This window comes from Caretta caretta, chromosome 8 (assembly GCF_965140235.1).
Source record: "Caretta caretta isolate rCarCar2 chromosome 8, rCarCar1.hap1, whole genome shotgun sequence".
Lineage (NCBI taxonomy): Eukaryota > Metazoa > Chordata > Testudines > Cheloniidae > Caretta > Caretta caretta.
The window spans coordinates 63650876-63675690 of record NC_134213.1 but is presented as its reverse complement, the minus strand read 5'-3'; the positions used below and the strand labels follow the sequence as shown (position 1 = coordinate 63675690).

Here is a 24815-nt window from a genome sequence, read left to right as displayed (position 1 = left end):
GGCACTGTCCATTCAGGAGGCAGCCATGTGCGGTCGGGTTTGCGCGTGTCTCCGGATCAAGAACTGTAAAGGATCCTGTGAACCAATCAATTTACCTTCCTTCCAGGGTCCTTTGGTCCACCAGTCAGCAGCTTCGGTTCCAGTGGCTTGTCACGATCCAGCAGCCAGAATCCAACGTTCCTCCCCAAAGACCAGCATTTGGCCTGAGGGTAGAAGGTCCTGGACCAACCGCTCATTACCATCTGACCTGACCATAGATGACATCTGATCAGCAGTAGGCTATACTGGGGATTTGTTTTGTTCTTGTTGCCAAGGGAGGGGTATATTAGGTCTAAGCTTCAAGCTCCTTTGTTGCAATTCCCTGTTTACTGAGTTCATACATTTTCTTATGGTTTTTCCCTTATGCCTTTATGTAAAGAACACTTAATGCAATACTTACCTGTTTCAACACAGCTTTTGTCTCTCCTCTTCTTTCCCACACCACACTTGTGAGGGAGGGTGGGGCACAGGAGCTGCTTCCTCAGGTGATAACCAGACCAAGAACCTGTACCTGTAAAAGGGAAACAGAGGCATATTGGGGTTCATTTAGTTGTGATTTTTCCCTGGTTACAATACTTTGGTTTCTTTTAATCATTGGGACATGCCTATTTTGGCACTCTGAAGGTATTTATGTAATTATAAAAATATAGTGAAATACACTTCACTTTTAGGCCCTGATCTTACAAACAGTTACACACTTGTTTAACTCTAAGTAAGTGAGTTGTCTCATTAACTTTGAAGTACAAGCAGATGTGCGTTTACAGGATCAGGGCCAAACAGCTGCAACATGCTGTTCACAATAGAATTGAGCTTTCTAACAAATTCAAGCTCTATTCCCAACACAGTTGTATCAGACTTCCCCCCACACACAAAAAATGAAAGAAGCAGCAGCTTTTCTTGGTTTCTACCACCTATTTCGAGGAATGGGAGTCCCAGTTCAGGTAAAATATGCTGCTGCCCAAAACCCAAACTGGAAATGTATTAAACTGTTTCTGAAGTACTGAGATGTCCACAATAAATCTTTGCATTGATAATTAGAAGTGTCAATTTCCCCTGCTGGTTTCCAACTGGATAATTGGAGAAGGAAGATTGTCACATGTTACATTTTATACTACAGCATCCAAGATTGCATGTGTGTTAATGTAAAAGTGTGCTACAGCTGTAAGACTAGTAGAAGGACTATTTAGGATCCCTTTGCAAAAGGAGGTGGTTTATCAAGTCATAAGACATTGGGAGAGAGAATCTAATATGGAGTGTGGGCCTGACTAGTGGATTCTGAAAAGCCAGACAGGGAAATGAAATGCCCAGCCATGCCCTGAATATGCTCAGAAGAGAATAAAAAGCCACTGGTCTTTCCCCCACCAAGAGACTTAAAAGGAGACCTTCAGTCTACTGGTGTCAGGAGGGACATGTAGCAAGGAAGCCCCACACACTAGTGACATAAGTTTTGGCTAAGTAGCCACAAGTTTTGATGAGTATAGTTTCTAATTCAAGCCGAAACTCTCAACCTTTTGTGGTTTAGCTCTTCCCTTGCTTGAACAGAAAACATTCAGAACTACTGTGAAAATGTATACACAAATTATTGTAGTGTAATTTAAATTACATACAAAAAACACTCTTAAGAAAACATTAGGGCGGTAAAGCCAAGCATTCAAAAGTTAGAAAAGTGCAGAAGTAAAAGATGCCCACGCAGCAGTGACCCTCAGATGCCAGGAGCAATTGCAAGAAAGTCCTACTCAGACCATATAGCCCCAGGCTGGAGCATCAGTACAGATGCAATGTTTGGAATTACCTGCCAAAATTCTAGCAAGTTTCTAATGAGTATGTGCCAACAGAGTATTCAGAGGCTCTTAAATTGGCCAAATTTGGGTGAGCATAAACAGGAATGGCAAGAGGCATATCCCTTCCAACATGGCAACACACACCATCAAAAAATAAATAAAAAATCAAGACTATGTTCCAAAGCATTAAGACACCAGAGGTTCTCAACTAAATGGCTGTAAGAGGAGGTGTTTTTTTTTTTTTTAAAAAAAACATGGGCAAAATCAAGAATTTTTCCCTAACCTCATTTCTAAGAAATAGCTGAATTGTTTTAACTGATGCTTTAAAAAAATAAATCAACCTGAGACTGACTCCAGACATGGAAAACTTGATCTCCAGTGGCTTAAGTCTGTCTGATTTATAACATTCTACACTGGGACGTGCTGGGCAACATTAACTATAGGTGTCACTACCTGTACAACCTAAACTCTACTCTCAGTTATGCTAATGTGAATCTAGAATAATACAATCATAACTGGATGCAGTACACATTATTCAACATTTCCAGGGCATTCCTTGGTGTTTTCACTGGAGGTGTTCACACAGCCATCTTGTTCACCCTTTCTGTGTTTTGGAATCTTCTAACTGTAGCACAGAAACAATGCTGTATGACTTAGGTGAACAAATCTATACAAATTCAGTCACTACTCAGAAGAAAGGAATTCAATCCATACTTTGCTCAGCTCTAACAATGGCATTGTTGTGGAAACCCTTTTAACTCCATCTAGAACTCAGAGTATTGACATTTTCATGTGATATTCCCAAAACTCAAACTGTCCTGACAATCCACTATACATCCTTGTTGTATGGTATGAAGTTGACCAAATATCAAATAGTCACAAAGACTCTTGAAGAGAAAAATAGGTGCAGTTTCCTGCCAGACACAATAGAAAGAACCTGTTCAATTAAAAAAAACCCTGTAGCAATGTCATATCCAAAAGACCCAACCTATTTAGTCTTGAAGACAATATTATAAAGCCAACTTTTCTGGTACACTCACCCATTAGAAAACATTACAAAGAAACAAATACTTCTTTGTCAAGATAAAACTATTTCCCCTAATACTGAGTTCCATTTTAATAACTATTTTGAGAAAGATCTTGTGATTGCTATTACAGAATTATTTAGCAAAGAGGAGACAGTTTGGTAAGGTAAGATATTACTTATTGCAATGCAGCTGAGGTCTGTAGTTGAACTAGTGAAGCAATAACTGGTATCATTATATAAAATTAGTAAACAAAGTAGGCGATAAAATATTTTTCATTTGTGTCATTTGCATTCTTTTCCGCTTAGACTCACTGTTTCTCTTACAGATTTTAGCTATGAAAAGTGATGTAGTAGTTGAAAAAGCTATATTTCACTTATTAAATGGAGAATCACCTGTTTAAGTTGAGTATATAAAAGCACTTAGGTATGCCTGTAATTTTTCACTCAGTTCCCCTGGTACCATATTATTACCTTCCATCTGCTACTGTACATCAATGTCTGTTACCACTTTTATCTGGTTTTAGAATTCAGATGTTGCTTTCTTAGCTTTAAAATTCAGGTGTCACACTTCAGTATATTACTTCAACTAAATTAATCATTTAAATAAACTAGCATTCAACTGTCATGCCAGTTTTACTCACAAAAAGACAGTAGTAGTATTTATTTGGTAGTAATAAAAAGACACAGTCAAAAGTTTTGAAAATCAAGATTCAGTAATACTGTGTATAGACTTTATCTTATACCATAGTTTTTAAAATGGCACTTTATTGCTGGGTTTCTATCATAAACAAAATGTTTTCAGGTGGAAAATTCTCCAGCATTTTCTAGGCTTATTTTATCAGAACTTCTAAAGAGAGGATCACATACAAAAAAGCTCTAACTAGAACTTAGTGAGTACCTAGGGATTTCTTCATGAGCAAAAATGATAGACATCTTGAGGCTTAACTGTCATTTCTCTCTGAAGTCTACTATTTCATAGTATGAACAGTTAGGGGGGAAAAGATCAAGATCAAATTGAAACACCACCTTAAAAGCTGTCTTTTGATGAATGGGGAAGTTGGCCATTGTAAGATATGGACAAAAGCATTTGTCACTCCTGAGAAACAGGTGAAGAAAGAACATATTCATACACTTTTTTTAATTCACAGTAATCAGTAGTGATCAATTGAAATTAGGAAGGTTAAGGAAGATGTCCTCTGGCATCTTTCTTAATTCTACACTCTGCTATTTTATGTGAGGTATAAGTATCTAGGACCTGTTGCTACAATTAGGGTAGGCTAAACTCACACTGAAGTCACTGAGCCAAGGACTGCAGGTTTGGACCCTGTATTTCTCCAGACTACTTTCCTGAAGTATGGGAGGCACGAAGTGGGCTTTCAAGTAGCAAAGTGATTATGCACAGAATTGTTAGAAGTTTGGATTTCAAGTATTTCAAATTCTTTGCTCCATTGCATAAGTTGCCATAGTCACTTTATTTCACTACATAAATGGTGACACCAAGTTATTTATGTCCTTTTATGTAAAATAATAATAAATGGTTCCTTTGATAGGCAATTCAGATGATTGTTTGAGTGTCATCACGTTACAGATGCATTAAAGTGCAACAGAAATGTAATATCTATTACCTCACTGCTCATGATATGCCCAAAAACTTGGGTATTTTTTAATGGGTTGTGACATATTTTGTCACTATAAGTCATTTTCACAGCTGGCGGTGCAACAAATTGTTTAAACTATTTCCAATCTTTTCTCAAGCATTGAAACATCAATTAAGTTTCAATTCCTATATATTTCTTGACATTTGCCAAACTTTTTTTTCCTAATTAGAATTGTATGATTAACAAACACCTCTTGTGAGGGTTGAATCCAGCAGCAAGGAGACAAGGTAAGCTTGGCTGAGTGCTTGAAATGACACTGAAAAATTTCACACTTTTAACAAAACATTATTTATATATTAAGGCAGTGCCTAAAAAGCACCAAATTGGGATCAGAGCTTGGGACTGTACAAATACAGTCTTTTCTCCAAAGAGCTTACTCTATTGTAGACAAGCTCTTGGTAAGAGATTTTCTACTGACTTTGCTTACAAGCTTTCTACTTTGCTTCTTCCAAATTTAAACTCTACCATCTGCATGCAAATATTCATTTGACATTTATAGCCCATGTTCTACCATAACACACAGAAAGACAGCCTGCCTCGGAAAAGCAATCCAGAGATTTATGCATTTAACTCTTAGTACAAATTCACACAAAAAGACATCTGTATCATCTGCATACCACTCCATAACATCAACATGTAAACTTAGTTTCCTACCCATTGAACTGCCTTGCAGACTCATATACTTTACATTAGCTATTACTTCTACAAATTCTCATTTTCTCTGTCAAATGATGCATGAAAGTTAGAAACATTGCAACTTAATGGAAAAAAGTATTTTATTCACACCGTATATCAAAGGCAACTCTTGCTGAATAAAGGACAGTTGGATCATGATGGTCTGTAAAACAACTTAACTTGAACTCTGGGTAGACCCAGGAATTCATTATCCTACAGGTGTGGAGAGAGGGGAGTGATATGTACCTTCTTTCACTTTCAAGGCCAAATCCCACAGCAGGCTGTGGAGGGATTTAAAGGCAACAGAACTTTCATGGAGTTCCAGCTACAGAGGGGATATTCAGGGAAATTCTAAAGTTCCAGAACAGCTTTCTTGATACCACAATGCAGGAGCGTTGTGGGACATGGCCAGTGCATCTATGACTATGTGAATCCGCTGCCAAAAATGCCTCCCAAGGAGCAACAAAAGGGCTGCAAACACTGCTTTAATTCTTAGGCTGTAGTCATGATCACTGAATGACTCCATTGGAGTACCCTGGATGTGAGCACCTGGGAAGGATTCTGCCCCACAACCACTGCACAGGAACCCATGGCAAATCTAGTTCATTAGAGAAGCACTCGTAACATTCCTAACCTGTTGGCAGAAGCAAGAGGTTCAAATAATTTCCATAAAGTTCCGAGTAAAACAGGTTGAATAATACATAATTTACTGAACAAATCTTCCCTTTTCTGCTTTTTGGGAAATGTCTGTGGAGAGATGTTGATTTTCTCAAATTTATGGTCTGAAATTAGATAAATTGCTGCTCTTCAGAATCCAAAATTCAAACTGCATTGCTTGCTTTTAATTGGCCACATAAGACACTTATCAGAGTAGTAGCCAGGTTAGATTTTTATCACCAAAAAGAACAAGGAGTATTTGTGGCACCTTAGAGACTAACAAATACATTGGTTAATAAATGACCAAATAAATTGGTTAGTCTCTAGGGTGCCACAAGTACTCCTCATAAGACACTTAGTATTCTTTCCTTTCCTTGACTGGATGAGCTTATAATTAGGTTTTGGGTTCAAATGTTTGTGAAAAGTAAGTTTAGAATTTGCTTGCCACAGGCATGCAAGCATGAAAGCTTGAAATTTGTTTTCTAGAAGCATTCATGCTAGTGACTCACTTGCATGAACATCTGCTGTCACGCTACAGTTATAATATAAATATCCTGGGTAATGGACCCATTCCATTCACTGAAGAGGAGACAGGCAAAAATAAATCAAATAATAGTGTGTTAAAACTAGAGAGATTTTTTTAAAATTAAAATCTATAAAAGTAATAAATTTGGCTAATAAGTGTTCAGATAACATCCAGTTAGATTATTGCTGTCCCTGCCGAAAAACCATTTTTATTAAAAAGCTCAATTTGGTCCAAGCATCTACCTAAATGAAGATTTAGTGTGAATTGATATGGCTAGGTGATGGAAGACAGCTTTATGTTCTCTTAGTTTAACCTAACTGGTTTCAGTCAATCATCCCCTTCTAATTTTCTATGCTGGTTATCACATATAGTTTACATGTGGGAAGTTTTGGCTATTTTTATTTTAATTAATTAAAATATAGTTTGCCACCTCATTTCCTGAGTAGGGGGAGCCAAGAGCCCTCCAAAATCTACCACCCATGACAATCAAAGACAGTAAAAGCGAACTAACACAAAAAACTGCTTTGCAATTGTCCCATTCGTGTCAGTGGGAAGCAGCCACTTTGCATTCCTGAAATTATGTGCTACTAAGCAAATCTACAAGCACACTCAAGCCCACTCTTGTGATCCAATGAGGTGTTCTTTAGCAAATGTGACTAGATTCTACTGCAGACAGAGGAAAACTGATAAGCAAATATTCCCTTGAGATAAGGTTTTCTGGTTTGTTTGTAATAGGACAGCAGAAAGAACGAAACCAACTCTGCAGTATGATCCTTGCAGGTGGTTTCTCTTGCCCCATCTTTTGGGATTTTATAAAAGTTTTCAGTAAAGGACTTTAGTAAAATGTGGATTTTCCCTTTGTATTATCCCTTGAATTCCCCTCCCAGTTAGGCTCTTTCTTTATCCCCATTGGTAGATTACTCCATATCATTTATATATATATAAAAAGTGGATACATTTAAAAAAATCACCAGAGTAGTCATAGAAGTTTCTGCAGTATTTACTCCACTCTAGTTGTACAAACTTGGATGATTATTTGAACCAAACTAGTTAAGTACCTTTGAAACGGTCATTAGGTCTGTTTCCTGTGCACTGTATCTTTAAATTGCTGAGCACCCTCCCTGCATGAAGTTCAGCTCCGTAGCTGGTCAAAAAATAGGAAATGTTTTCTTTAAGTTGCAACTCTCTTCAGATCCCCATTTTGTTCTCAGGGAACAGCACAGAACAGACACACACTGCATGCTCCTTCAAGGATACTTTATGTCTGTTCTTTCAGGGAAAGAACATGCCATTAGGCACAGGCCAGAATGAGTGGTGATGAGTAAGCTGCAGCACTCCAGGAGGCCCTATGAAATACTTCTAAGTAGCAAGTCCTCCCTTGCTCTGGAGAAGAAGCAAGTAACTAACCCCATCCTCCAACACTGACTTAGCTGCTCTGGTGGCACGTATAGGTGGGGGCATTACAAATAATAAAGTATAGTTCATGGTTTTGGTGATGGTGAAGAGTTATTTTATCTGAACTTAATTGCCCAGACTTATCAGGTATATACAAAAAGCACATTATTTGCTCGGTCACTTTCTGAGGCCATTACTCAGAGTTTACTCAGACTCCTGCTGAATTGAATGGAAGTTGTTTCCTGAGAAAGGCCTGAATGAACACTGAGTATGCACTTCATAATCTTGTCTTCAGAAAATAAGATAGTATATTTGGAAGTCAGGGAACAGGAACAGCTTTAAGTTTTAATACAAAGCTTTTCTCCAGCTACTTAAATCACAGAAAAAGAAAAAATGCCCAAAACAGAGGAACCAAAATTGCCCAATCCCTTTTATTCTTTCACACATTCATTATATTTTCAATTTAAAACTTGGTGTTCTCAGCACCCCTAGAGTTGTATTGGTTCCTAGAAAGATGGGATATAGAAAGGCAAGTGAGAACAGAGCAAGTCACTGTACAGCTACGGCTAGTCAGACTTTTCTTGTAGTTAAGGAGAACGCTCTGGCATTCTGAGCTTGCTATTGCATTATCTCCGTTAAACTGCATTCTATGGGAAACTGTCCTGGAGAGCACTGTTATACAATAAGCCCAAGTCTGAACATTAAAGAAAGAATCTCTAGGGCTTTTCTTTTTATACGTACTTCATTATGTCACAAATGCAGAACCTACTAACATGGATATTTCAGATTTCCTCTTACAAAACTCAGTGTAGCAGACTTCCCATCAATCACTGGCAGTGCAAGAAAGTGTTTGTTCCTATGGCAAACTGTCAGCTGTTGTAAATGGACTGTGCAGCAGAGAAGTTGTAGCAACACTAGGTATTTCTGTATCGGTAAGCAACAAACTCAGATTTTTTTTTTAAAATAGCAGTCAGTGGCAATTATTCTCATCACTGCACACACCTTTTCTCTTGCCTCAATTTGGTTTATTAGCACAATCAGTATTTTACATGATAGTTAACATTAAAAGTTCCATTTATACTAATTAAATAAAATTGCCCTTTCCATGAAATGCATAACATTAGGTACAGTGGTCGTCTTAGCTCAGAGATTCAGCAGAGCATAGAAACCTTTAAACCATTGCATTAAGCCTGTACCTCATTACAAAAGCCACATCATTCCAACCACCTCTGTTGGCAGAAGGAAAGAGAAAAAGAGGTGGGTCTATAAAGAGAGAAGTGGAAAGAGGAAGCGCTATTGCTGCAAGATTTGTACGTAAAAAAGTAGTATTTGTGCATATGTAACAGCCACCTCCATGGCATAATTTCATTAACCTCCCCATACACCCTTCCATCGGAGCTCTGAGAGGATCCAGTTTCATGCTGCAAGTGGGAGAGGTTGTCAGGAATGGGTATTTAAGGTGCCCACTCTCGAATGGAAATGGTTACTTCCCAAACCTCCTCACTGTGCAAGTTAACTTTAAAAGAGCACTGGTTTCCCTTTCACAACCAGTGGCACTCGGGAAGGAAGAGTTCAAAGGAAACATTAAGTGCAAACTTGTGGAGTATATCCTTCACCTGGAAGAAGCTCACAGAGTTTTCATATATTTATAGATTCCAAAGCTAGATTGGAATTGTTGTCATCTAGTCTGACCTCCTTTAGAACACCTATCACAGAACTTCCAACATAATTCCTAGAGGAGATCTTTTAGGGGGAAAAACAAACCATCCAATCCTGATTTAAAAATGGTCAGTGATGGTGAATCCATCACAACCCTTGGTAAACTGTTCCAGTGGTTAATTACCCTCTCCATTAAAAATGTAAGTTTTATTTGTCTGGCTTCACATTCCAGCCATTGGATTGTGTTATGCCTTTTTCCACTAGATTGAAGATTATTAAATATTTGTTCCCCATGTAAATATCTATAGTCTAATCAAATTGCCCCTTAACCTTCTGTCTATTAAGCTAAACAGGTTGAGCTCCTGGAGCCTAGCACTATAAATCATGTTTTCTAATCCTTAAATCATTCTTGTGGTTCTCATCTGAACCCTAATTTATAAACATCCTTCTTGTTACAGGCATGTTTTATTTGCTTATGATTTTTTACTAGCGTGCGCAAGTTTACTTTATTTCCATATTACTATCAAGTTATATGGTTGGTGGATATACCTTTGTTCAGGTCTCTTTGTGTAAACAGTCATTGAGGTAAAAACAGAGACAGGGGAGGAGAGTTCACATACAAAAAAACTAGGGTGCCTACAGCAAATCACCTAGATTTATACTTTGGTCCCTAAATAAACCAGGCCTGATTTTCGAAAGGTGCTGACCACTCACAGCTTCTATTGAAAGCCATGCAAGCCATAGGTAATTAGCAATTTTGAAAATCATCCCCTTTATCAAAACAACTTAAGTACAGTTTTAGGCTTCAAACTTTCAAAATATTGGCTATGCATGCTGGATTCATATACTGCATTTATGTATTTCAATTGGCAACCTCCATTTTGTTTTGTGGAAAGCCATTGGGATTTTAAAGCTGTTCTGGTGCTTCACGTTGGCCCTATAGTTTCCATAAAAGGGGTGTCATGAGTAACTCTTGCATCTAGCAGAGGGCTAACAAGGGAGTGTTGTTAAACCTGGAAAACATTACATTTATGTGGAATCACCCTTAGACAAAGATGTCTGCTTGATATGTGCAAATAACTGATTTTTCAGTTTGCTGGCATTGTAAATAAATAATTTTTGATAAACCCACAAGAAATCTGAGGAATTGTCACAGATTGAAATGTCACTAGAGGAGGTTTTGAAATTAATTGAGAAACTTAACTGTAACAAGTCACTGGGACCAGATGGCATTCACCCAAGAGTTCTGAAAGAACTCAAATGTGAGATTGCAGAACTATTAACTATGGTTTGTAACCTATCCTTTAAATCAGCTACCATACCGAATGACTGGAAGATAGCTAATGTAACGCCAATATTTAAGAAGGGCTCTAGAGGTGATCCTGGCAATTACAGACCGGTAAGTCTGACATCAGTACCGGGCAAATTAGTTGAAACAATAGTAAAGAATAAAATTGTCGGACACACAGAAGAACATAAATTGTTGTGCAAAAGTCAACATGGTTTCTGTAAAGGGAGATCATGTCTTACTAATCTATTAGAGTTCTTTGATGGGGTCAACAAACATGTGGACAAGGGGGAATCCAGTGGACATAGTGTACTTAGATTTCCAGAAAGCCTTTGACAAGGTCCCTCGCCAAAGGCTCTTATGTAAATTAAGTTGTCATGGGATAAGAGGAAAGATCCTTTCATGGATTGAGAACTGGTTAAAAGACAGGGAAAAAGGGTAGAAATAAATGGTAAATTTTCAGAATGGAGAGGGGAAACTCGTGGTGTTCCCGAAGGGTAAGTCCTAGGACCAATCCTATTCAACTTATTCATAAATTATCTGGAGAAAGGGGTAAACAGTGAGGTGGCAAAGTTTGCAGATGATACTAAACTGCTCAAGATAGTTAAGACCAAAGCAGTCTGTGAAGAACTTCAAAAAGATCTCACAAAACTAAGTGACTGGGTAACAAAATGGCAAATGAAATTTAATGTGGATAAATGTAAAGTAATGAACATTGGATGAATAACCCCAACTATCCATACAATATGATGGGGGCTAATTTAGCTACAACTAATCAGCAGAAAGATCTTGGAGTCATCGTGGATGGTTCTCTGAAGACGTCCATGCAATGTGCAGCGGCAGTCTAAAAAGCAAACAGGATATTAGGAATCATTAAAAAAGGGATCGAGAATAAGACTGAGAATATCTTATTGTCCTTATATAAACCCATGGTATGCTCACAGCTTGAATAATATGTACAGATGTGGTCCCCTCATCTCAAAAAAGATATACTGGCATTAGAAAAGGTTCAGAAAAGGGCAATTAAAATGATTAGCGGTTTGGAATGGGTCCCATATGCTAGGGGCTAAAGAGGCTAGGACTTTTCAGCTTGGAAAAGAGGAGGCTAGGGCTATAACAGGGTTTATAAAGAGAACTGGATAAATTCATGGAGGTTAAGTGCATTAATGGCTATTAGCCAGGGTGGGTAAGGAACAGTGTCCCTAGCCTCTGTTTGTCAGAGGGTGGAGATGGATGGCAGGAGAGAGATCACTTGATCATTACCTGTTAGGTTCACTCCCTCTGAGGCATCTGGCATTGGCCACTGTTGGTAGACAGGATAATGGGCTAGACGACCTTTGGTCTGACCCACTATGGCCATTCTTATGTTCTTAATTTTTTCCTCCACATTTCTGGTGAAAAGTTACAAAAACTTTCCACTTACTTTTGAGCGTTAACTTTTTTAAAAAATAAAAAGGAACAAAAATCTAAACCAAGTAATTTCAAAATGAAATCAAAACATTCTATTTCAAAAATGTTGAAAAAATATTTTGATAAAAAAAAACAGTTTGGTGAGGTGGATTTGAATTTGTGAAATGTTTTGGTTGACCCAAATCTGCATTTTTCACTGAAAAAAGTTTTGGCTGGAACACTTCATTCAGCTTTATTGGCTACCAACCAGAGACACTCGATCTCACAGGTGAGCCTATAAACAAGAAACAGATACATGGCAGGGGTTTGAGGCTGATGGGGGAGATCTGGAAATTACAAAAGGACAAAGTCTGCACTGAATCGTTCTCTCTCAATGAGAGCAAGAAAGTCAAGACTGAATAGGAGGAAGGAAGATTCTGGATACCCTGAGCAGACACTGAACAAACCCCACTTGACCCTTGGAGAGGACAATGAGGCAGGGAGTTGCATGCAGGTTTTGTTGCTTTTCTATAGACCTGTATATTTCTTGTACAGCCTATGAATAAAAGTATGATTGGTTTAGAATTCCTTTTGCAAAGTCTGTGTCCTTTCTTCAAATATGTTGCATCTACGAAGGGGTAAAACTATAAAGCAGAGTAAACATGAGGAGCTCTGGGGTGTGCATGCTTCAGCTACTGGGATGTCCTGGGCATTAGCACTGACCCTGCAAGCCTGTAATTTTAAAGTTATTTTTCACAGATTACATTCAGGTGTCAGTTTATGCACAAACTTCAATGCAACATCAACCCATTATCCTGGACTTTAGGAAACTAGTCATGTACAAATATCTGCCAAGTCCAGGTTTCCTTAAACAGGTCCCTACTCTAATACTCACAAAAGATTTCATAAGGAACTTTCCCTATACACACAGGCCTCATCTAGACTAGGATTTAAGGTGGTCTGTTTGTTGGCATGTGCTACCTAATACATTTTAACAAATTGTAAGTCACTTATAAACCATGCTGCCTTTATTACAGAAATTTCTCCCATGGTACACACATATACCATGCGAGCTGAGGAGATCCCAGGTGCCACTGCCTAGAACCCTGTGGAGATATCCCCGCTGCAGTTGCTGGGTGAAGTCCCAGCACCTCACCCACTGAATCGGTGCCTTGCTTAGCCTCTGCAGGATTGGAGACTGAGCCAGTTCCTCTCTTACCTCACAGAGATGGTTCCTGTCCCTGTTCTGGACCTTGTGACCTAGCACACACAAGAGTTGCAGTATCACTCAGGGTTGGCCCATCCACCTCTACATCTCCCTTGGGGTGGATGGATCAAACTTGAGTGAGGCTGCAACCCCCTGTGTATCAGGCCACACCACCACACAAGCAAAATTTCTTCATGGGAGGTAGGTTCAATGGGAGATTTGGATGAACAAGGAACTGAAGGTTTAGCCTGACATCTTCATTTCATCTGCCTTTAAATTCCAGGCCTGCACCTCTGACTTAAAAAAACCTGTAGAGCTTTAGTAATCTTTCACTCGATTACTATCCTTTCACTCCCCTCTATTCATTCCCTTTATTTCTCTCTCTAAGTTTCCATACTGGTCAGCTTTGAATATTCCCACAAAGAAACCTACACTAGATTATGTCTAGAAATTGCCTCTTTCCAAGTAATTATATTTTTAGACACTGTATAAAGTATTTAGAAGACCATATTTTAAAATGATGTAAATTACTCATTTTACTTTTTCAGTTTTATTTTTTTAACTCCTTGATGGAGAGATTCTGAATTTCCCCTGCTTCTATGATTTCTGAAGAACAATATAGTAGTAGGATTTTAATGTTTGTATTTTGTATAATTTAGAATGAAGGATAACGAAAAAGGAGATAATGATATAGCATGTATTAAATGCATTGGTGTAGGATTTGATTATATCCTGCCAGCCACCCTTTTTGAATAGCAGAAAGGAATGGCCTAATAGGCCATTTGGTAAAAATTCATCAGCCAGAATCTGTGTCTGGGCTGATTTCAAAGCAGTAACAAACATTTTAAGATCACTACTTTATTGTAGGTTTAGCATTTTAAAATAAGTAAAAAAAATGCCATGATCGTTTTCTTGTGCATTGCAACTTGATTTTCCCGTTTAAAATGTTCTGTGTAAAATATTTCTGTTTTGTGTGTGAATGAAGAGTGTGTGTGTAAAGAGACAAACGTAAAGGCCATCGCTGAATCAGACATACGAGGGAGGAACCGGAGACAGACGCAAGGTCGCTAGTAGGCTGCAACACACCCTTATTGAAATGTCAGAGGAGGGCAGATTGAGGACTCTAAAAATGAGGCAGGCACCTATCAATGGGGACAAAATAGCTGTCATCAAAACCAGCATGGAATAACTCCCTAAAAAACGTAATAAAAAATGAAAAAAAAAATTAAAAAACAAAACAATTAATTACAGCATAACAGTGCAAAACTCATTGGTCCCTATGAAAGAAAAATCACTATATAAACAGGGTGCCTTGCCATGAAACTTTGGGTTCATCCTGCCAAGACTTCCCCAGAGCATCATCTCGACTGACAGAACCCGGCTCCTCCCTATCCGTGATCAACCTATCTGGCCACTAGATTGATCCGGACTGAGAACTATAACATCAACTGGGGCGGGCGAGAGAGAGAGCGCGCGTGTGTGTGTGTGAGTGTGATTGAATGCATATGCTAATTGTTGCATCTTCAATAAACACGGCGTATTGCCTTTTCCCCTGAAAAAGATCCTGTGTGCTTCTTATAAGCATAACAATAGGACCTGCTGAATAGCTAATAGCCTGACACTAATTGAGTCAGGTCACAAAAAGGAATCTGCCCTCAGCCTTCAAAATACACTATTTGTCTCATTGATTTGCTTTTTTTCCTTTTTGTACCTTGTGAGTTTTATTCCTTGCTTATGGAAGGAGTTTGGTGCAGCTTTCTGCTCATGGAGGACTTATGCTCCGGAACGTAGTTATTCCTTATTACTTAAATTTAATTTGTTGCCCTTTGCAGGTCCATGATTTATCCAGAGTGGATATCTTCCACAACTTCAAACAAAATTGAAAGAAGGTGGAATATTTCAGTGGGACGTCATGAATTTTTCATGGTAGCCCATTAAAAAAGTTACATGATTTAAAATAGTCAAATGTATTTCAAAAAGCTTTTGCTGTAGTAGCAGGGTATAATAATGTCACACTAGAAGACTCTGATGAGCATTCAGCTCACAGGTGTAACAGCAGGAGCAAGAATAGGACATAGAGGAAAAAGTGCTAACAGATGGTAGATACACCAACTTCTTTCCCACATAATGAAGGGGGCTATACAGCTGGAGGTGCAGAACTGATTAATTCATTTATCACTTTATTTTAACCCTTTGTTTCTAGCAGACTTCATAATGACATCCAGTTTATTTAAATGCTAACCTTGATTATTAAAAGGTAAAAAGAACAATGGCAGCTGTATGTAATGAAATCAAATCACATATACACTACTGGTATGCTCATGTGAAAAGCAGGTCAAGGGCATCTCATCTATTTAATTACACCCCCAAGATCTGGTTCAACATTTGCAAGTGATTATTTCAAAGCAGAGTCTTACAAACCTTAGCTAAAGATTCTTACAAACCAAAAGCAATGCAGGTATGTACCTGTTTGGGGGAACTCTATTAGAACTGGGAAAATAATTTGTAATGAATAATTTTATAATTTTTGCTTTTTTCTGTTCTCAACGTTTTTGCAAAGTCTGATCTTCTCTGATGTATATATTAGTGAAAATATTTACAAAATAATTTCTGTAAATAAATTTTGACCTGTAGATTGAATACTTGAGTCAATTGCTTACAAACAAAATTTGAGATAGTGAAATTGCACATATGGTTACTTTGTTCTTTGTGTGACTCTTAAAATCAAAATTACCAGGGCAAATATTGTGACATTGAATTCAAAAAATGCTTTCCATGAATATTTGTATTTGCATATACTCAACTGCTAGAATATTCATAGAAAGTGAACACAAACAGGACATTAACCCAAAGTGAATTCAATTTATCACTTGAAAGAATATATTTGTAGCATTTTGTCATCGCTATTTTCCAAGTTATGCCAACAGTTCGATTGTTTGTGTCTCTAGTCTTACCACAACAAACATATTAAGCCAACTTCAACTTCTTTATTATTGGTTATTAGAGATATTGTCCAAGACTGTCAAAAAGAGGTGCCTAGCGATGTGACACTTAAATGCATAATTTCAAAAAGACTGAACACACTCAGCTCCCAGTTTTTCTGGGAAATCAGGTTAAATCTATTTAGATGTCCAACTACACAGACACCCATTCTTGAAAATCTTGAACATTGTATCTGCAAAATGGGAAAATCAGAAAACGGGGGGCAGGGAGATTGTCTGGCTTAGAGCAGCAATGGGATCACAAATAAGAGAATCCAGGAAAATCGAGGAAAGTAATAGAAAACATTTATCATTAATATGTAAAAGTTTGCCTTCCTTTTATTGCAGGAAAATGGATTTTTAAAATTAAAAACTCTAATATAAAAGGAAGAAAAAGACAAGCTATCTCTTTGGATTCCAAGCACTGCAAGCAGACCCTGATCCAAAATACACTGATACAGGCAATTGGAATCTTTCCACTGATTTCAATGAGCTTTGGATCAGGCCCATATTTGCCCCCTCCATCCTCTCTGCAGGAAAATCTCAGGTCAAGGATATAAAACTCCACCACATTCTCCTTGTAGAGTTTTCCGAGGATCTATTGGAGCGAGTGAACCCACCCCACACCTACATTGCAGACCCATGGATTTTGAGAGATCCACTGGAGGCTAGGGCTTTGGGAATAACATGACTAGATTTCCCCAATGAAAAACCAGGATCAGTTGCATAGTGGGGATTAAAGATTCCGCTCCCTTCTTCTCTCATATCAGCCACCCCCCCCCAAAAAAAGACATAATGCTGCCTCTTCTTTCACAGACTAATTCCCCTCAATTAATGCTACCCCTTCCTCTTCCCCTCCCCACCCTCAGTACTCATCACACTGCAAATATTTTTACAACATCCTGTGAGTGGCATCTCAAGAGAGTTTGAGCTTATTTTGTGGGCAGAGCTTGGAGGAATACAGCTACCACCTTCTTATCCCACCCCCAGTTCAGTCCATGTACAGAAACAGTCAGGACACCACACTGTCACTCCAAACTGGGACAATCTTGGTAAAATGTGTGTGTGTGTGGAGGCATTGTACCTCTGAGCTGCTTTCAGGATTCCCTTATCACATCTTTGGTCCATATATTGGAGAGTCCAAGACAGCATGAATTCATTCTGGTACCATACTCTGAGACCTCAAGTGAGAGGTAGAAGGTCCATGTCACGAAGCGGGAGGCAAATCAAGGTCGATACAGAGTCAGATATATATTCAGCATTAAATCCAGTGTGGAATTGCTGCAGGGTTTAAACTGGGGGGTTGGATCTACTATTAATTACAGCGCTATTACAGTAGTACATACTATTGTCCGTATATATGAATGTTTGAGTGATGATACATAGAGAACCTCAACAAGCCCTAGCCCTTCCCTTCCCGGTCACAATTTCAGGTCTCCGCAAAATGGGGAGAGAATGCCCTCCAGAGTCAGTATTCCTGCCTTTAGCACTCCCTTGACAGAGTTTCTTAGGATTTTAGTGGGTGATTTCAGCCACTGTAAACTGTCAAAACAGCTATGTCTACATCTGCTGATAATCTAACCCAGTGAGTTCATTTCATTGTCATTCATGCAGTCATATCACTCAGAGGATTTAGATGACTCCTCTGAAATCACAAAAACACTCATAATGCTGACACCTCCATGAAGTTCAGCTTGAATGTTTATTTTTCTGAAAATTCACGGGATGTTCTCTTCCTATTTTAAAAGATTTAATCATCCAGGCAGAAAGCAGTAACAATACCATATGCCTTAGCTGATTAATTACACAACAGAACAAAGTCAACACTTCAAACAAGCTATAGTTTGAGATTTTTCATCTAAAGTATTTAAGGAATACGTATTAACAAACACTCTATGAATACCTGGATCAGGTGACAAAGGATTCAATAACCACAATCAGAAAAACCTGGGTTCATATGTATTTATACTCCAGTATTACTAATGACATGTTCCGCTGTGAAGAGCGCTTCATAATTCTGATTATTCCTGCATTGAAAACTGGTTATTTCCTCCCAGAAATGAACATTCTAGTGCAGTGCTACCACAATCAATCTCCAGTTCACAAAGAAAGAAAGAAAACTTCTTTATTTCACCTTCTTCCTCTAAACTCAGTGTTCCACTATCAACAACTGGACAAAATGTGACTAATTGGAAGAAATAGAGCATATGATGGTATTGGTGTACAAGGCTTGGAACACGGACATGTCCATCTCTTTAAACCAAAATGTTTTACTTTTAAGGTTTAGAATAAAATTTAGTCAGTCAATTACAATGTAGGCAGAAGGGATTCAGCTAGGCAGCAAACTTAGTAATTAAATAGCAGAAAAGTACAACCTCTTAGTCTAATGGTTTGGAAGAGAAGGGGGCGGGGAGAGAATAGACATTAAAACAGTCAATAATATTATATAGCAGGCTGGGAAATTAGGTTTAAACAAAATTAGAATAAGATCACGTCCAGGGAAATAAACTTGGCACAGTAATTTGGCTGACCTACCAGCTAAAGAGCAGGTAAAATTGTGGACCTCAGACAAATATAAAACGATTGTCTGACTTTTTAGAAATCTTTGAATAATTCCTAACGAAAAAGGACACTCCTTCCTCCCTTCCCTTTTCTTCTTTTTTCCATTCATTTACTTTGGGTTTTTTTTGTCCTCTTGTTGTTGGTGTTCCCCTCATTTTGGGGGGCAAAACAAAAATCAATAAAAAAATAAAGAAAGAAGGGAATAAGAACTAAGAATAAATGGAGGAATAGAGATGAATTAAACAACCACCTCGGAGATGTTAGAATGGAGAAAATAGAATGGTAAGCATTGATTTGAAATGCTCCACTTTAGCATGTGCCTACTGCTTTCAGTGCAATTTTAAATTATGCACAGGTATAAGTGTGACAATGCTAAGGTGCTCTAGTGCAACAATCAACCATATTTCCTACCACATTTCTCACAAAAGATCAAAATGCCATCAGATCCTTAAAGACAATTTGTCACCTCCCATTCCAGGGTTAATTTGAACATTTCTAAAATAATTTAGTTATCTCCCTATTCTGAATTTATATCCTTCCAGTGCCAACCTTGTTTCAGGGCCCAATTCACTGATTTTTTGTCAGAATATGGGGTGCAGAAGATGGTTCAGTAATAACTAAAGTATTTATATTATGCTCATCACCATGGCAGCAAAGCCTCTATTCATTTTTGCATTACATAGCGTGGATACTGGAATTGAGATTTACAGAAGTGGTTTGATCCAGTTCCTAATGGGCCAAACCTGACCTCCCCATGCATCAATGTGAAAATGGTGTCACTCTTTTGACTTTAGTTACTCCCAATTTACACTGGCATAAGAAAGATCAGAATCATGCACTCTGTAAGAAAGGTCTAAATTAAAGGTCAGTTATGATGGGTTTGAGTGGTATTACATGATGACCACAAAAGCTACAAACTAGCAAGTAATGGAGAATGGGAAACATAAGCTGTGTCTGAGAATATACAACACCCTTACAGCTTCTTTAGAAATTAAACTGCCCATCCCTACCTTTGCTACCCTGGCCTCCTGTATAGGTGGTACAATAGCTACATCTGTCTCTGAAGTAATACCAGAATTTAGTGCTACTTTCTGCTTGGATTAGAAGGGATTTTGCTTTTTATTTGAAGCACCAGTAAAAAGAGAACATTCTGGGGAAGCTGGCAGTGACCCTAGCATTTTGTATTCATTTGAGGACACATGCCTCTGCATGCAACTTCTTTGCCTTCTCCAATTTGTCATCAGATTCTCATCCACAGTAACCTGCTTCAGCTTCTACCTTCAAATGCAGTAATAAAATAAAATAAAGTGGGAAAAGGCATTAATTGCTCTTCCAGTTAGGAGACAAAAAAGGAAGCAAAAAAAACCTTCTGCACAAAGATGACATTTTTTCCAATGCTTGTCAATTTTTCCCTTCCCTACAATAATTTCTCTCAATGTTTGCTCACACCCACATAAGCAATCTCTCACAAAAGCTCTTCAGACTCCAAAGGCCAAATGATGTACCAGGTGCACACATATTTCCACTGAAGTTTCTTCTGGGAGCAGAATTTAGCTGGCTGTGACAGCACTAGGCATGCAGATAAGATTCACAGCAAGAAAAGAGGTTCACTGATGCAACTTTCCACTCTTAACCTTTAGATCCTACCTCTGCTGACACACACACACCCCTCCCTTAGTTTGGCGAGAAGACCATATCCTATATGGGAGCAAAGATGGTGGTGAAGAAGACTGTAGATCAGGGGTGGGCAAACTTTTTGGCCCGCGGGCCATATCGGTGTTGCGAAACTGTATGGAAGGCCAGGTAGGGAAGGTGGTGCTTCCCCAAACAGCCTGGCCCCTGGCCCCATCCACCTCCTCCCACTTCCCGCCCTTTGACTGCCCCCCTCAGAACTCCTGACCCATCCAACCCCCCCTTCTCCTTGTCTCCTGACCGCCCCCTGGGATCCCACCCCCCATCCGAGCCACCCCTGCTTCCTGTTCCCTGACTGTCTCGCCCCCTATCCACATCCCCGTTCCCTGACGGGCTCTCTGGGACTCCCACGCCTATCCAACCACCCCTGCTCCTCATCCCCTGCCCGCCCCCCAGGACTCCCTGCCCCTTATCCAACCCCCTCCCCCGCCCCGTTACCATGCTGCTCAGAGCATCAGGAGCTCTCAGCCTTGCTGCCTGGTTGGAGCCAGCCACGCTGCTGCACTGCCCGGAAGGAGCGGCGGGCCAGAGCGCTGGCAGCACGGTGAGCTGAGGCTGGGCAGGAGGGCAGACAGCAAGGGAGGGGCCGGGGGCTAGCCTCCCTGGCCGGGAGCTCAAGGGCTGGGCAGGATGGTCCCATGGGCAGGATGTGACCCACGGGCCATAGTTTGCCCACCTCTGCTGTAGATGCTAGTCCACCACTGATTGTGATAGCAACCACAACCTCACTCTTAGAGCTGGTTAGGAAATTTTTGACAAAATAGGCTTTCAACTGAAATTGTTGATTTGCTGAGAATGGAATTTCAGGGAAGGGGGGAGGAGAGAGAGCCCAGAATATATAATAAACCAATGGTTAGGGTTCCCACTTGGGATATGCTCTCAGTCTGTTTTTTTTTGCCCCTCAAAAAATTGGAAAGGTCTCAGTTTCATTCCACATCAAAATGAAACCAGATACATGAAATATTTCAAGGTTTCTGAAATAGAATTCTTGATTTCTTGCACTACTCACTATATCATTCAACAAGTGAAGTAACTGCTTGTAAAACAAAAATTAGGTCCAAAGTTACTCAGTACAGTAAAGTATTTCTGTGGTTCTTTTATACTCAATTATAGACATCTTCAGTCTCCAACCCTAACCTGGCTGATTGCCTATTTGTCCCCATTTCCCTCCTTCATTGTGTTTAAGGTCTGCTTTGCATTGTGAACATTTAACTAATTTATGAGCTTGCTCTTAGTTATACCTGTCAGTTATATAGTGCCAATGCTTAAATACAAAGATGATAGGACCTCAGAAAAGCAGACTTTGACTCCCTCAGGGAACTGATGGGCAGGATCCCCTGGGAGAATGAGGGGGAAAAGAGTCCAGGAGAGCTGGCTGTATTTTAAAGAATCCTTAGTGAGATTACAGGGACAAACCATCCCGATGTGTAGAAAGAATAGTAAATATGGCAGGCAACCAGCTTGGCTTAACAGTGAAATCCTTGCTGATCTTAAACACAAAAAAGAAGCTAACAAGAAGTGGAAGATTGGACAAATGACCAGGCAAGGGTATAAAAATATAGCTCGGGCATGCAGGAGTGAAATCAGGAAGGCCAAATCACACCTGGAGTTGCAGCTAGCCAGAGATGTTAAGAGTAACAAGAAGGGTTTCTTCAGGTATGTTAGCAACAATAAGAAAGTCAAGGAAAGTGTGGGCCCCCTACTGAATGAGGGAGGCAACCTAGTGACAGAGGATGTGGAAAAAGCTAATGTACTCAATGCTTTTTTTGCCTCCGTCTTCACGAACAAGGTCAGCTCCCAGACTACTGCACTGGGCAGCACAGCATGGGGAGGAGGTTACCAGACCTCTGTGGAGAAAGAAGTGGTTCAGGACTATTTAGAAAAGCTGGACGAGCACAAGTCCATGGGGCCAGATGCGCTGCATCTGAGAGTGCTAAAGGAGTTGGCGGATGTGATTGCAGAGCCATTGGCCATTATCTTTGAAAACTCATGGTGATCGGGGGAAGTCCCGGCTAATGTAGTGCCCATCTTTAGAAAAGGGAAGGAGGAGGATCCTGGGATCTACAGGCCAGTCAGCCTCACCTCAGTCCCTGGAAAAATCATGGAGCAGGTCCTCAAGGAATCAATTCTGAAGCACTTAGAGGAGAGAAAAGTGATCAGGAACAGTCAGCATGGATTCACCAAGGGCAAGTCATGCCTGACTAATCTAATTGCCTTCTATGACAAGAGAACTGGCTCTGTGGATGAGAAGAAGCAGTGGACGTGTTGTTCCTTGACTTTAGCAAAGCTTTTGACACTGTCTCCCACAGTATTCTTGCCAGCAAGTTAAAGAAGTATGGGTTGGATGAATGGACTATAAGGTGGATAGAAAGTTGGCTAGATTGTCAACGGGCTCAATGGGTAGTGATCAATGGCTCCATGTCTAGTTGGCAGCCAGTATCAATGGGAGTGCCCCAAGGGTCGGTCCTGGGGCTGGTTTTGTTCAATATCTTCATTAATGATCTGGAAGATGGTGTGGATTGCACCCTCAGCAAGTTTGCAGATGACACTAAACTGGGAGGAGAGGTAGATACGTTGGAGGGTAGGGATACGATACAAAGGGACCTAGACAAATTAGAGGATTGAGCCAAAATAAATCTGATGAGGTTCAACAAGGACAAGTGCAGCGTCCTGCACTTAGGACGGAAGAATCCCATGCACCGCTACAGACTAGGGACCAAATGGCTAGGCAGCAGTTCTGCAGAAAAGGACCTAGGAGTTACAGTGGATGAGAAGCTGGATATGAGTCAACAGTGTGCCCTTGTTGCCAAGAAGGCCAATGGCATTTTGGGATGTATAAGTAGGGACATTGTCAGCAGATCGAGGGACGTGATCGTTCCCCTCTATTCGACATTGGTGAGGCCTCATCTGGAGTGCTGTGTCCAGTTTTGGGCCCCACACTACAAGAAGGATGTGGAAAAATTGGGAAACATCCAGCGGAGGGCAACAAAAATGATTAGGGGACTGGAACACATGACTTATGAGGAGAGGCTGAGGGAACTGGGATTGTTTAGTCTGCAGAAGAGAAGAATGAGGGGGGATTTGATAGCTGCTTTCAACTACCTGAAAGGGGGTTCCAAAGAGGATGGATCTAGACTGTTCTCAGTGGTAGCAGATGACAGAACAAGGAGTAATGGTCTCAAGTTGCAATGGGGGAGGTTTAGGTTGGATATTAGGAAAAAAATTCACTAGAAGGGTGGTGAAACACTGGAATGTGTTACCTAGGGAGGTGGTAGAATCTCCTTCCTTAGAAGTTTTTAAGGTCAGGCTTGACAAAGCCCTGGCTGGGATGATTTAGTTGGGGATTGGTCCTGCTTTGAGCAGGGGGTTGGATTAGATGACCTCCTGAGGTCCCTTCCAACCCTGATATTCTATGATTGAGTCTCAAAATACATTTTCCCCCTTATTTAGCTTTAAAGGAAAAACTTTCTTCAACTCCACACACGTGTGTATGTTCACAGACAAAAACGGGAAGGACGTTTAGCACAATATAGTCATCTCCTTTTAAAATATTCTTGTTTTCCACTTAGCTGAAGTTTAAAATGAAATCAGACGATCTTAATGTTGAACCTTCACTTTAACAGAATCTAATTATAGCTACTAAGTGACCCCATGGGAAATGCAGTGACAGGGAAAGCATCTTTAAAAGAGAATGGTTGTTGCTTTTGTTCACATATTTCAAAACCAAGGAGAAACTTGACTGGTGAATATTATTATTCACACAAGAAATGTCCTTTCACATTATATAAAGTACACAAAAATATGCAGTGACAGAGGAAAAGTTGGTGAACATCTCTCAAAAAAGGCTAGATAAGTGACAGGAGAAACATTTAAAAGAAAAACTACAAGACCTTGTCTACACACAGAAGTTGCTCTAATTTGCATTAACTTAAAACCCTGCACGTTACCTACACTTCTAAATGAATTTAAAAACAGTTATGTTGGTCTAGCATGGACATGTAAATTCACTGACAAGTTAAATGGAAAAAAAAGACAGGTTCAAACAAATATAAGCATCCACAAAGGTGTTCGAACTAGTGTAAATAAAGAGACACCTTTAATTAAACTTGTGCATAGTGTGTGTGCGTAGACCAGGCTTAAGTCGTCCTTGTTAAGCCACATTTCTAGGTGTTCTTGGTTCACTACTTAAGGTGTGATTAAGTTAAATAAAATTAATTCCAAGAATATGGTGTTTCAGCTTTGCAGACCATGTTCAAATGCAATTCCATAAATAAATTTA

At 39.6% G+C, this 24815-nt stretch overlaps 1 long non-coding RNA gene across 1 annotated transcript in view; it reads right to left on the bottom strand.

Moving 5' to 3' along the window:
• Positions 1 to 24815, bottom strand: part of LOC142073109 (uncharacterized) — a 178506-nt gene that overhangs the window by 6698 nt on the left and 146993 nt on the right. The window contains exons 2-3 of the long non-coding RNA XR_012669794.1: positions 440 to 550; positions 96 to 247 (exon numbers count right to left, since the gene is read on the bottom strand). This is a non-coding gene — a long non-coding RNA (uncharacterized LOC142073109). The remainder of the gene's footprint in view (positions 1 to 95; positions 248 to 439; positions 551 to 24815) is intronic.